Here is a 10,330-nt window from a genome sequence, read left to right on the forward strand (position 1 = left end):
GAGGTAGTGGAAGGGGATACGGTAGTGACTTTTAAGGGGCGTCTTGATGAATACATGAATAGGATGGGAATAGAGGGATATGGTCCCCGGAAGGGTAGGGGGTTTTAGTTAAGTCGGGCAGCATGGTCGGTGCAGGCTTGAAGGGTCGAAGGGCTTGTTCCTGTGCTGTAATTTTCTTTGTTCTTTGTTCTTTGTCTGGGAAAGGAATGATTGGACTTCCAAACAAGTGTCGGCTTTTTCAACTGATAATACCAATGCCAATTTTGGCATTCATCACTGTACATACACACTACTTTCTGAAAAGAATCCAAATCTTTTCAAAGCTGTTTGCTTAGTGACATAAGAGGTGTGTTGATTTTTTTTTTATTAGCCTTTACTTAGCCAGATGAGTCAATTGAGAACCAATTCTCATTTACAATAACGAACTGGCCAAGAGGCTGACACAGCAACAGAAATCACACAACAATATAATTAATGTAAACACTAAAAGCAAGAAAGTACAAATTAGCTGTGAAAGAGAATTGACAGTTTAGCAGGTACAAGTATCAGTCAACAAAGCCCTTCGGCGATAGTCATCCATGATAATAAAATCAGTTAGTTTCAACTTGACTTGTACCCCATTCCAGTCATTGACAGCTGCGACAGTATTATGACCAAAGACGGTGCTCACTCTTGAAGTGACCAATCTGATCAAGTCACATGAACTCAGATTATAAGAAAAGACAGTAAAATGTAACAAACGTTTCAAATCGGCAGGTATTTTCCCAAGCAAGGTTTGATAAATTAACAGAAGCCAGTGGAATTGGCACTTTATGTATAATGATGGCCAGTTAATCAAGCTGTACAGGTCACAGCGATGGGTCACTTCTCTTCATCAGCAGTGTGAAATGATAACCTTAAAGAGTTTGTAGAGTTGATTGACCAGGAATGGGTTGAGCTCATCAAGCACGCAGTTACATGCTGATTTTAACTGTGAAAAGCTGCGGATCATACTTTGAAAGTGCGACTGGCTTGTTCTCAAACTTCGGCAGCATGGATTGTTCAAAGCATTTGCGGAAACTCCATATGATAGATGAAGAACAGCACGAAAGTGATCATGAATATGCCAGTACAAATGTTGTTGCCATCTATCTAATGCTCTGTGCCTACATGGTCCCAGTGCTTGAAGAAGCCAACCTAACTTTACAGTGCATGAAAACATCCACACCTCGATGGCATTATGATGCCATTCAGCACTTGCATAGTAAGCTCTGCCGGTGATCAATGAATTGTTTCTCTGGCTACCAAACACATCATACACTGCTTCGACTTCCTGATCACCAAAGGAAGAAATAATATGCAACTTCATCACTTACATTCAGGCAACAACAGGCAACATGTCTTGAAAAATGGTTTAACCTGACAACGAACAATCCATTGCTTTTCCTGAGACAACTGAACTCGAATGGTGAAGATCTCAAGTTTGAGTCCTTAGTTGAGTGTACATAAAGTTTCTGGCTTCAAGACAGTTGAAGGTTTCTATATAAATATTATCTTCTTACATCTCTGTTAAAGGATGTTGATCAGGACAAATCAGTTCCAGAAAAATGGAATCAGATATTTAGAACATACAAGGATTTGAGAAACCTGTACATACTAGTGTCATTTGCCTTAAGCATACTCCCATCATGTGCATAAGTCAAGAGAGTGTTCTTATTGTTGGGACAAAGGTGGGATGATTGTAGGAATAGGTATATTGTTGTTCTCATAAAGACTGAACTGCGGGTAAAATGTAAATATTGAATGTCATGTAGAGAATTTATTGCCTTTGCATGATCTAATCGTGGGCTGAAAGTTGTAGCATTGAGTAACATAACTAACAATTTCACTATGAGACAAGACATTTCCAAACTATTACAGTCAAATGTGTGATAAGTTCAACCGCAATAAATAAAAATTGCAAGATTTCACATTTGCATCAACCTTTTATTGGGATCAGCGAGGGCGTGAATTGAATGAATTATACAAAATGGTATATGAACACAAATTGTGTATATATGAATATGTAACCAAATTTGGTTTACATTGTTTTCCAGCTATCATTCAGTCGCCAAGTTTAATTCACAGGTGAAATTACAGGGCAAAAGTGAATGTAGAATCCAGGTTGCATAAGTAAACCAAAATTATATTGGTACCCATGAATATGTAGCCAATAGGTTGTATGTGAAGAGGGCACCTTTAATGTATTTTCAAGTCTTGATTGAAGGTACGGTAGCACAGTGGTTAGCACTGCTGTTTCACAGCTCCAGGGACCTGGGTTCGATTCCTGGCTCGGTCACTGTCTGTGTGGAGTTTGCACATTCTCCTCGTGTCTGCGTGGGTTTCCTCCGGGTGCTCCGGTTTCCTCCCACAGTCCAAAGATGTGCGGGTTAGGTTGATTGGCCATGCTAAAATTGCCCCTTAGTGTCCTGAGATGTGTAGGTTAAAGGGATTAGTGGGTAAAATATGTAGGGATATGGGGGTCAGGCCAGGGTGGGATTGGGGTCGGGCTAGGGTGGGATTGTGGTCGGTGCAGACTCGATGGGCCGAATGGCCTCTTCCTTCACTTAGGGTTTCTATGATTTCTATCTATTTTCAATGAGATAGGGGGAAAAAATGTACCAGCTAGCACCATTTCAATCCTCACTGTGGGAGAAGGAAGAACCCCCTTCCACACCAGCAGTCCCAATCCCTACCAGTCACTTTACTCCCTTGGGTTTGGTGTCTGCACTCCCTCACATGATCGCAAGTGTTCCTTATTTTTTCATCTTAAGAGTTGGTCATTCTGTGACTTGGTCCACGTGTATGATCCTGATTATAATAGTTTGTTGAGTTGTTGTCATTGATGACAGCCGACGATTCAAATTCAATTTATAATGGGTTATGAATTCTCATCATCAAAGACCAATTCTAAGGAGGAATGTGTCTCCCATTCACAGGACATTACATTTACTTGAATGTTGAGCCATCCGTCTTTTCTTTGGACCCTCTTATTCAAAGAGTTGCACATGACTGGCTTCAAATGTCATTGTGCCATTGCTAAGCAACTTTTCTCATTTTATCCTGCCGAGGTATCATGTGTCAATTGGAATGGGACATTATTTCCAATTAGTCTTTAGGCAAATCTTATATTGTTCTAACTGGCCATCCCAAAAATGTACAGTAATTGCAGCTCAGCTTAGAAAACCTCTAGAGCAAGACCAGTTCCAGAAACAGTGAAAGCAGAGGCAGTACAAAGAGCAAGACCAATAATGGGAACACAGTCAGAGTGGAAGCAGATCAAAAATCTATCTATCTCAGCCTTAAATTTTTACAACGACTCTGCCCCCATAGTTCTCTGTGGCAAGGAGTTCCATAGGCTCACAACCCTCTGAGAGAAGAAATTCCTCCTTTATTCTGAGACTATTCTCTCTGGTCCTAGACTCTCCCATGAGGGGAAACATCCTCCCAGCATTTATCCTGTCAAGACCCTTAAGAATCCTATATGTTTCAATGAGATCACCTCTCATTCTTCTAAATTTCAATGAATAGAGTCCTAACCTATTTAACCTTTCCTCATAAGACAATCCCTCCATACCAGGGATCATCCTTGTGAACCTTCTCTGAACTGCCTTCAACGAAATAATATCTTTCCTTAAATAAGGGGACCAAAACTGTTCACAGTACTCCAGATGTGGTCTCACCAGCACCTTGTACAGTCGCAGCAAGACTTCCCTACTCTTATACTCCAACCCCTTGAAGCAAAGGTCAACATTCCATTAGCCTTCCTGATTACCTGCTGCACCTGTGTGCTAGCTTTCTGTGTTTCGAACACAAGTACCTCCAAGTTCCTTTGTGTTGAAGCTTCCTGCAGTTTTTCTCCACGTAAATAATACTGTTCTTTCATCCTCCCTTCCAAAATGAGCAACTTCACATTTTCCCACATTATACTCCATTTGCCAACTTTTTGCTCACTTACTTAGCCTACCAATATCTTTTTGTGAACTGTTTGTATCCCTCTCGCAACTTTCCTTTCCACCTATTCTTGTGTCATCTACAAATTTGGCTACTGTACATTCGCTTCCTTCCTTCAAGTCATTTATACTGTAAATAGTTGCGGTCCCAGCATTGATCCCTGGTCACAGGTTGCCAACCTGAAAAAGAACCCCTTACCCCCACTTGCTGTTTCCTGCCCATTAGCCAATGTTCTATCCAATGGAACTTTGTCTTCTGGATGCAACACATCTACAGGATCTCCTCTATCAACTCTGGTTGAGACTTCCTCGCAAATTAGTCAGACACAATTTCCCATTCATGAAGCCTTGCTGACTCTGCTTGATTCGATTATGATTTTCCAAATCTGCTGCTATTACTTCCCTAATAATTGTTTCCAACATTTTTCCAACAATAAGTGTTAGGCTAATTGGTCTATAGTTACCTGCTTTTTTGACTTCCTCCCATTTTGAATATGGGTGTCACATTGGCAGTTTTCCAATCCTCTGATAATTCTCCAGAATCCAAGGATTTTTGGAAAATTACAACCAATGCATCCACTATCTCTGTAGCTGCTTCTTTTAGGATCCTAAGATGCAAGCTGTCAGGGCCAAGGCACTTATCTGCCTTTATTCCCAGTAATTTGTCTAACACTACTTCTTTAGTGATAGTGATGGTACTTAATTCTTCTCCCATATTCTTTAGTATTAATGGGATGTTCGAAGTACCTTCCACCATAAACACTAATGCAAAATATCTGTTTAATTCCTTTGCCATTTCCTTGTTCTCCATGACTACCTCCCTCGATTCATTTTCTAAGGAACCTATGTTCACGTTGACCTATCTGTTCTTTTTCATTTATTTAAAGAAGCTCTTACTGTCAGTTTTTATATTCCTCGCTAATTTGCCCTCATAGTTTATTTTCTCTCTATCATCTTTTTAGTCCTCCATTGCTGGGTTCTGAATTTATGATGAGGAGATGCCGGCGTTGGACTGGGGTGAACACAGTAAGAGTTTTAACAACACCAGGTTAAAGTCCAACAGGTTTATTTGGTAGCAAATACCATTAGCTTTCGGAGCGCTGCTCCTTCGTCAGATGGAGTGGAAATGTGCTCTCAAACAGGGCACAGAGACACAAAAATCAAGTTACAGAATACTGATTAGAATGCGAATCCCTACAGCCAGCTAGATCTTAAAGATACAGACAATGTGGGTGGAGGGAGCATTAAGCACAGGTTAAAGAGATGTGTATTGGAGACAATACACATCTCTTTAACCTGTGCTTAACCCTCTCTCCACTCACATTGTCTGTACCTTTAAGACTTGTAAAGACCTGTAAAGACTCGCATTCCAACCATTATTTTGTAAATTAAATTTGTGGGCCTGAATTTACCAAAACTTCGCTCCGGTTTTCGGGCGCGAAATTGCGGTAAAGTTGGCGTCGGGCCTATACCGCGATCTGCACCCGATTCCGAGCAGATCGCGGCTTTACCGACACCCGATTCGAGCGCCGGTCTGGCCCGTGCCCAAATCGAGCGGCCCGACGATTTAAATGTATTTGCATGCATTTAAATTGACTTAATGAACCGCGCGCCCAACTCTACCGCCAAATCCCACTTTACCGTCTTCTGGTCCGATGCGGATCCGCGCTCTAATCGACCTGCCAAATAAAAATCCGAAGTTGCTGCTGCAGCCTCCGAAGAGCAGGGTCAGAGACTTCAACGGCTCTCTGCCCCAGGTCCTCCTCTGGGGGGGCGGGGAGGAGGAGTGACGTATCATCCTCTGGGGGTGGGGGGGTGGGAGGGGAGGGGGTGTGACCGATCATCCCCTGGTGAGGGGGGTGGGGGGTGGGAGGAGAGGGGGTGTGACCTACCATCCTCTGGGGGGGGGGGGCGCTGCCACTCTGCGGCCGATCGGTGGGGAGGGAGGGGGCAGGGGGTACGCTGAGGTGAATAATGACAGTCATGGTGTTTGAAGTATGCGGCCACTCTGGAGAGGAGGGACTCGTTCCTCCGGTGGGGAGGAGGGATCAGCCGCAGAGTGGCAGCGGAACCCCCTGCCCCCTCCCTCCCCACCGATCAGCCGCAGAGTGGCAGCGCCCCCCCCCCCCCCAGAGGATGATACGTCACACCCGCCCCCCCCACCCCCGCTCTTCCCACCCCCTCCCTTCCCACCACCCGCCCCCAGAGGATGATACGTCACACCCCCTCTCCTCCCAACCCCCCCCCCCCCCCCCCCAGGAGATGATCGGTCACACCCCCTCCCCTCCCACCCCCCCAGAGGATGATAGGTTACACCCCTCTCCTCCCACACCCACCCCCCCCCCCCACAGATGGTCTGTGTCAGAGAGCCGCTCTCTCTGCTTTTTTCTTTCGCGCCCGGGCGCGCTGCTTCAGATTTTTTTTCGAACTGCGCATGCGCAGTTCAGAGCTCCGATCGTCCCAGTAGCGCTAAGCCCCGCCCACAGCACGGATCGGACTGGAGCCAGCAAAAAGCATATGGGCGCTCTGCAGAGGATTCCGGGCGCGGATCTATTTGATGCCCAGATTCGGCACTTAGACTCAAAATGGTAAAATCAGGCCTTGTGTCTTTATATGCCCTGTTTGTGAACAGAACTCCCACTTACCTGACGAAAGGGCAGCGCTCCAAAAGCTAGTGGCTTTTGCTACCAAATAAACTTGTTGGACTTTAACCTGGCATTGTGAGACTTCTTACTGTGTTTACCCCAGTCCAATGCCGGCATCTCCACATTCTGAATTTATCCCAGTCTTCGAGGCTATCGCTGAATTTTGCCTCCTTGTATGCTTTTTCTTTAAACTTAATACTCTCCTTAACTTCCTTGGTTAACCATGGTTGGTTTATCCGTCTCTTAGAATCTTTCCTCCTGACTGGGATATATTTTTGCTGAGAGTCATGAGTTACTTCCTTAAATGTCTGCCACTGCTTGTTAACTGTCTTTCCTGCTAATCTATCTGCCAAGTTCACTTTAGCCAACTCTATCCCATTTCATTGTAATTCCCTTGATTTAACTTAAACACAGTAATTTCCAACCCAGGTTTCTCACTCTCAAACTGAATATTAAATTCTATCATGTTATGATCACTACTTAGAAATCATAGAAATCATAGAAACCCTACAGTGCAGAAGGAGGCCATTCGGCCCATCGAGTCTGCACCGACCACAATCCCACCCAGACCCTACCCCCACATATTTACCCCGCTAATCCCTCTAATCTACGCATTTTAGGATTCGAAGGGGCAATTTTTAACCTGGCCAATCAACCTAACCCGCACATCTTTGGACTGTGGGAGGAAACCGGAGCACCCGGAGGAAACCCACGCAGACACGAGGAGAATGTACAAACTCCACACAGACAGTGACCCGAGCCGGGGATCGAACCCGGGACCCTGGAGCTGTGAAGCAGCAGTGCTAACCACTGCGCTACCGTGCCGCCCTTCCTAAGGTATCTTTTACCCTGAGGTCATTTAAACTTGCCTCATTACCAGATCCAAATAGCCTGTTCCCTCATTTGCTCCATGACATATTGCTCTAGGAAACTATCCCTAATGCACTATGATTTTGCTGTTGTAGTTACCCTTTGAAATTTGATTAACGCAATCGACATGAAAATTAAAGTCACCCATAATTATTGCTCTAGTCTTTTTACATGCTCCTATTATTGTTGATTTATACTTCTTCCGATAGTGTGGGTACTATTTGGGGGTCTATACACTACTCCTACCAATGTTTTCTTTCCCTTGCTGTTTTTTACCTCCATCCAAATGGACTCTATGGGCCCGATTTTACCATCAAGTTGCACCTGTTTTCGGGCGTGAAAACTTGATAAAGTCGAGCGTGAGGCGAGTAGCACAATCCGCGCCTGTCTCCGCGCCCATTCCCCTTTACCAATCGCCAAAAATGGCCGCTGTCTGGCCCGTGCCTGAAATGCATGCATTTAAGTTGACTTAATGGGCTGGATGCCCAAACTTACAGGCATTTCCCCCTTTACCACCACGTTCGCCCATCCAGATTTGGCACAAAACAGACATGGTCCACAAAGGTCCAATTTGGGCACTCCAGCTTCTGAGGAGGTAAGTTCAGAGCTTCTGGCGGTTCTCTGACTCAGATCGGTGGTGGTGGGGGGGGGAGGGAGGTGGTGCGGGGGGCAGGGGGGATCTGCTGCCATTTTGCGTGCGATCAGTGGGAGAGAAGGGGGGAGTCTGCTGCCACTCTGCATGCAATCGGTGGGGGGGAAGGGGGCAGGGTACCGTGATCGGTTTTGGTAGCAGGAGGGTGGGAGGATAAGGGGGACAATTATGTTGTGGGGATGGGGCAATGTCTGTGGGGGCCAGTAGGGAGGCATCATCTGGCCCGGGAGCAATGTGGCAGGGGAGCATTTTTCTATCCTTTTATTGCGCATGCGCTGTTGAAGGCTCCAATTGGAGTAGCAGTGTTTCGGGCGTGATAAGCTTCTACAGTGCGATTCAGAATCGCTGATTTTTTTTCAGACAGAGTGCGTATTGGGACGTCGGAGAACGGGTCTAAAAGTTGGATCTGAAACACTCCCAGATTCACGTCTGCCCAGCACTTCGAATCACAATGGTAAAATCGGGCCCTATATCATCCGATCCTAGATTGTAATGCAACAGGAATAATTACTGACTTTATATCAAAGGATCCTGTAGGTGAGACTGATCATATCATGATGGACTTTCATATTCAGCTTGAGGGTGAGAAATGTGGATCTAAAACCAGTATGTTAAACTTAAATAAAGCCAATTACAAGGGTATGAAGTCAGAGAAGGTGCACCACCTATGGCTAACTAAAGAAGTTAAAGATGGTATCAAATGAAAAAGATATCCAGTACTGCAAAGATTAGTGTTAGATCAGAAGATTGAGAAACCAGCAAAGGATGACTGAAAGAAAAGAGGGAAAAGTTAGAGAATGAGAGAAAATTAGCAAGAAATATTAAAACAGATGGTAAAAGCTTCCACAAGCATATATAAAGGAAACAAATAACTAAACTAAGCATTGGTTCCTTAGAGGGTGAGATTGGGTGATCAATAATGGGAAACAAGGAAATGGCAGAGACTTTGAACAATTCTTTTGTATCTGACTTCACAGTGGAAGACATAAAAAGTATCCCAAGAATACAGGGTAGTAGAAAATCAAGAGGCAAAAAGGAGGAAAGAACTTAATTCAATCACAATCACTCGAGAAAAAATACTGGGAAAACAAGTGGGCCTAAACGCTGGTCCTGGAACTGATGGCCTGCATCCGGAGATCTTAAAAAATGTGAATGCAGAGATAATGGATGTATTGATGCATCTTCCAAAGATTCCCTAGATTCTGAAAAGGTCGCAGCAGATTGAAAACCACAAATGTAACACTTTTATTCAAGACAGGAACATCCATCATTGAGAAAATGTTAGAATCCATTATTAAGGAAGTAGTTGCAGAACTTTTAGAAAATGATGTTACAATCAGGCAGAGCCAACCTGGTTGTGAAAGAGAAAATCAGCTTTTACACACATTCAGTAAGGATATTATAACTATTGCCTTGCAGAACTTAAGTTTTATTTCAGTTTAACGCTTTTATCTGATAAAAACAACATTGCATTTCCCCACTCACTTTTGTGTCTCATGTCATGGAGTTGCTTTCATATTAAGGTGTTTAATAATTTCTTATTATTGGCAAAATAAATAACTAAACCCTTGCTATGAACTACCATAGTCTAGCTGTGGACTTTTAAATATGGCAACTTTATTCAAGTCTAACTCTTCAGTAGTGCCAACTTCCTTTAAAAGTTTAAACTTTATTTGTTAGTCACAGGTAAGGCTTACATTAACACTGCAATGAAGTTACTGTGAAATTCCCCTAGTTGCCACAGTCCGGCACCTGTTCAGGTCAATGCATCTAACCAGCACGTCTTTCAGAATGTGGGAGGAAACCAGAGGACCCGGAGGAAACCCACGCAGACATGGGGAGAATGTGCAAAGTCCACACAGACAGTGACCCAAGCCGGGAATCAAACCCAGGTCCCTGGCGCTGTGAGGCAGCAGTGCTAACCACCATGCCACTGTGCTGCCCCTATTAAGATTATTAGATATAAGTAGTTGCACTTTTTGCACTGAGGCAAATTGAATAATTCTCACTCCAAGTGAGACCACATACATTCAGATACAAATGAAGGTGGCCATTTAACACCTACATTCCAGAAAGAGTTGTAAGCCCCTCTCTCATAGAATCCTGATGTCTCTTAAATAATTCCAATGTTTTTGCCTCAGTCTTCCCCAAAGATTTATTCCCAATATTGGTTACTGTTTGTGTAAAGAACA

The sequence above is a fragment of the Mustelus asterias genome, chromosome 9 (assembly GCF_964213995.1).
Source record: "Mustelus asterias chromosome 9, sMusAst1.hap1.1, whole genome shotgun sequence".
NCBI classification, from domain to species: Eukaryota; Metazoa; Chordata; class Chondrichthyes; order Carcharhiniformes; family Triakidae; genus Mustelus; species Mustelus asterias.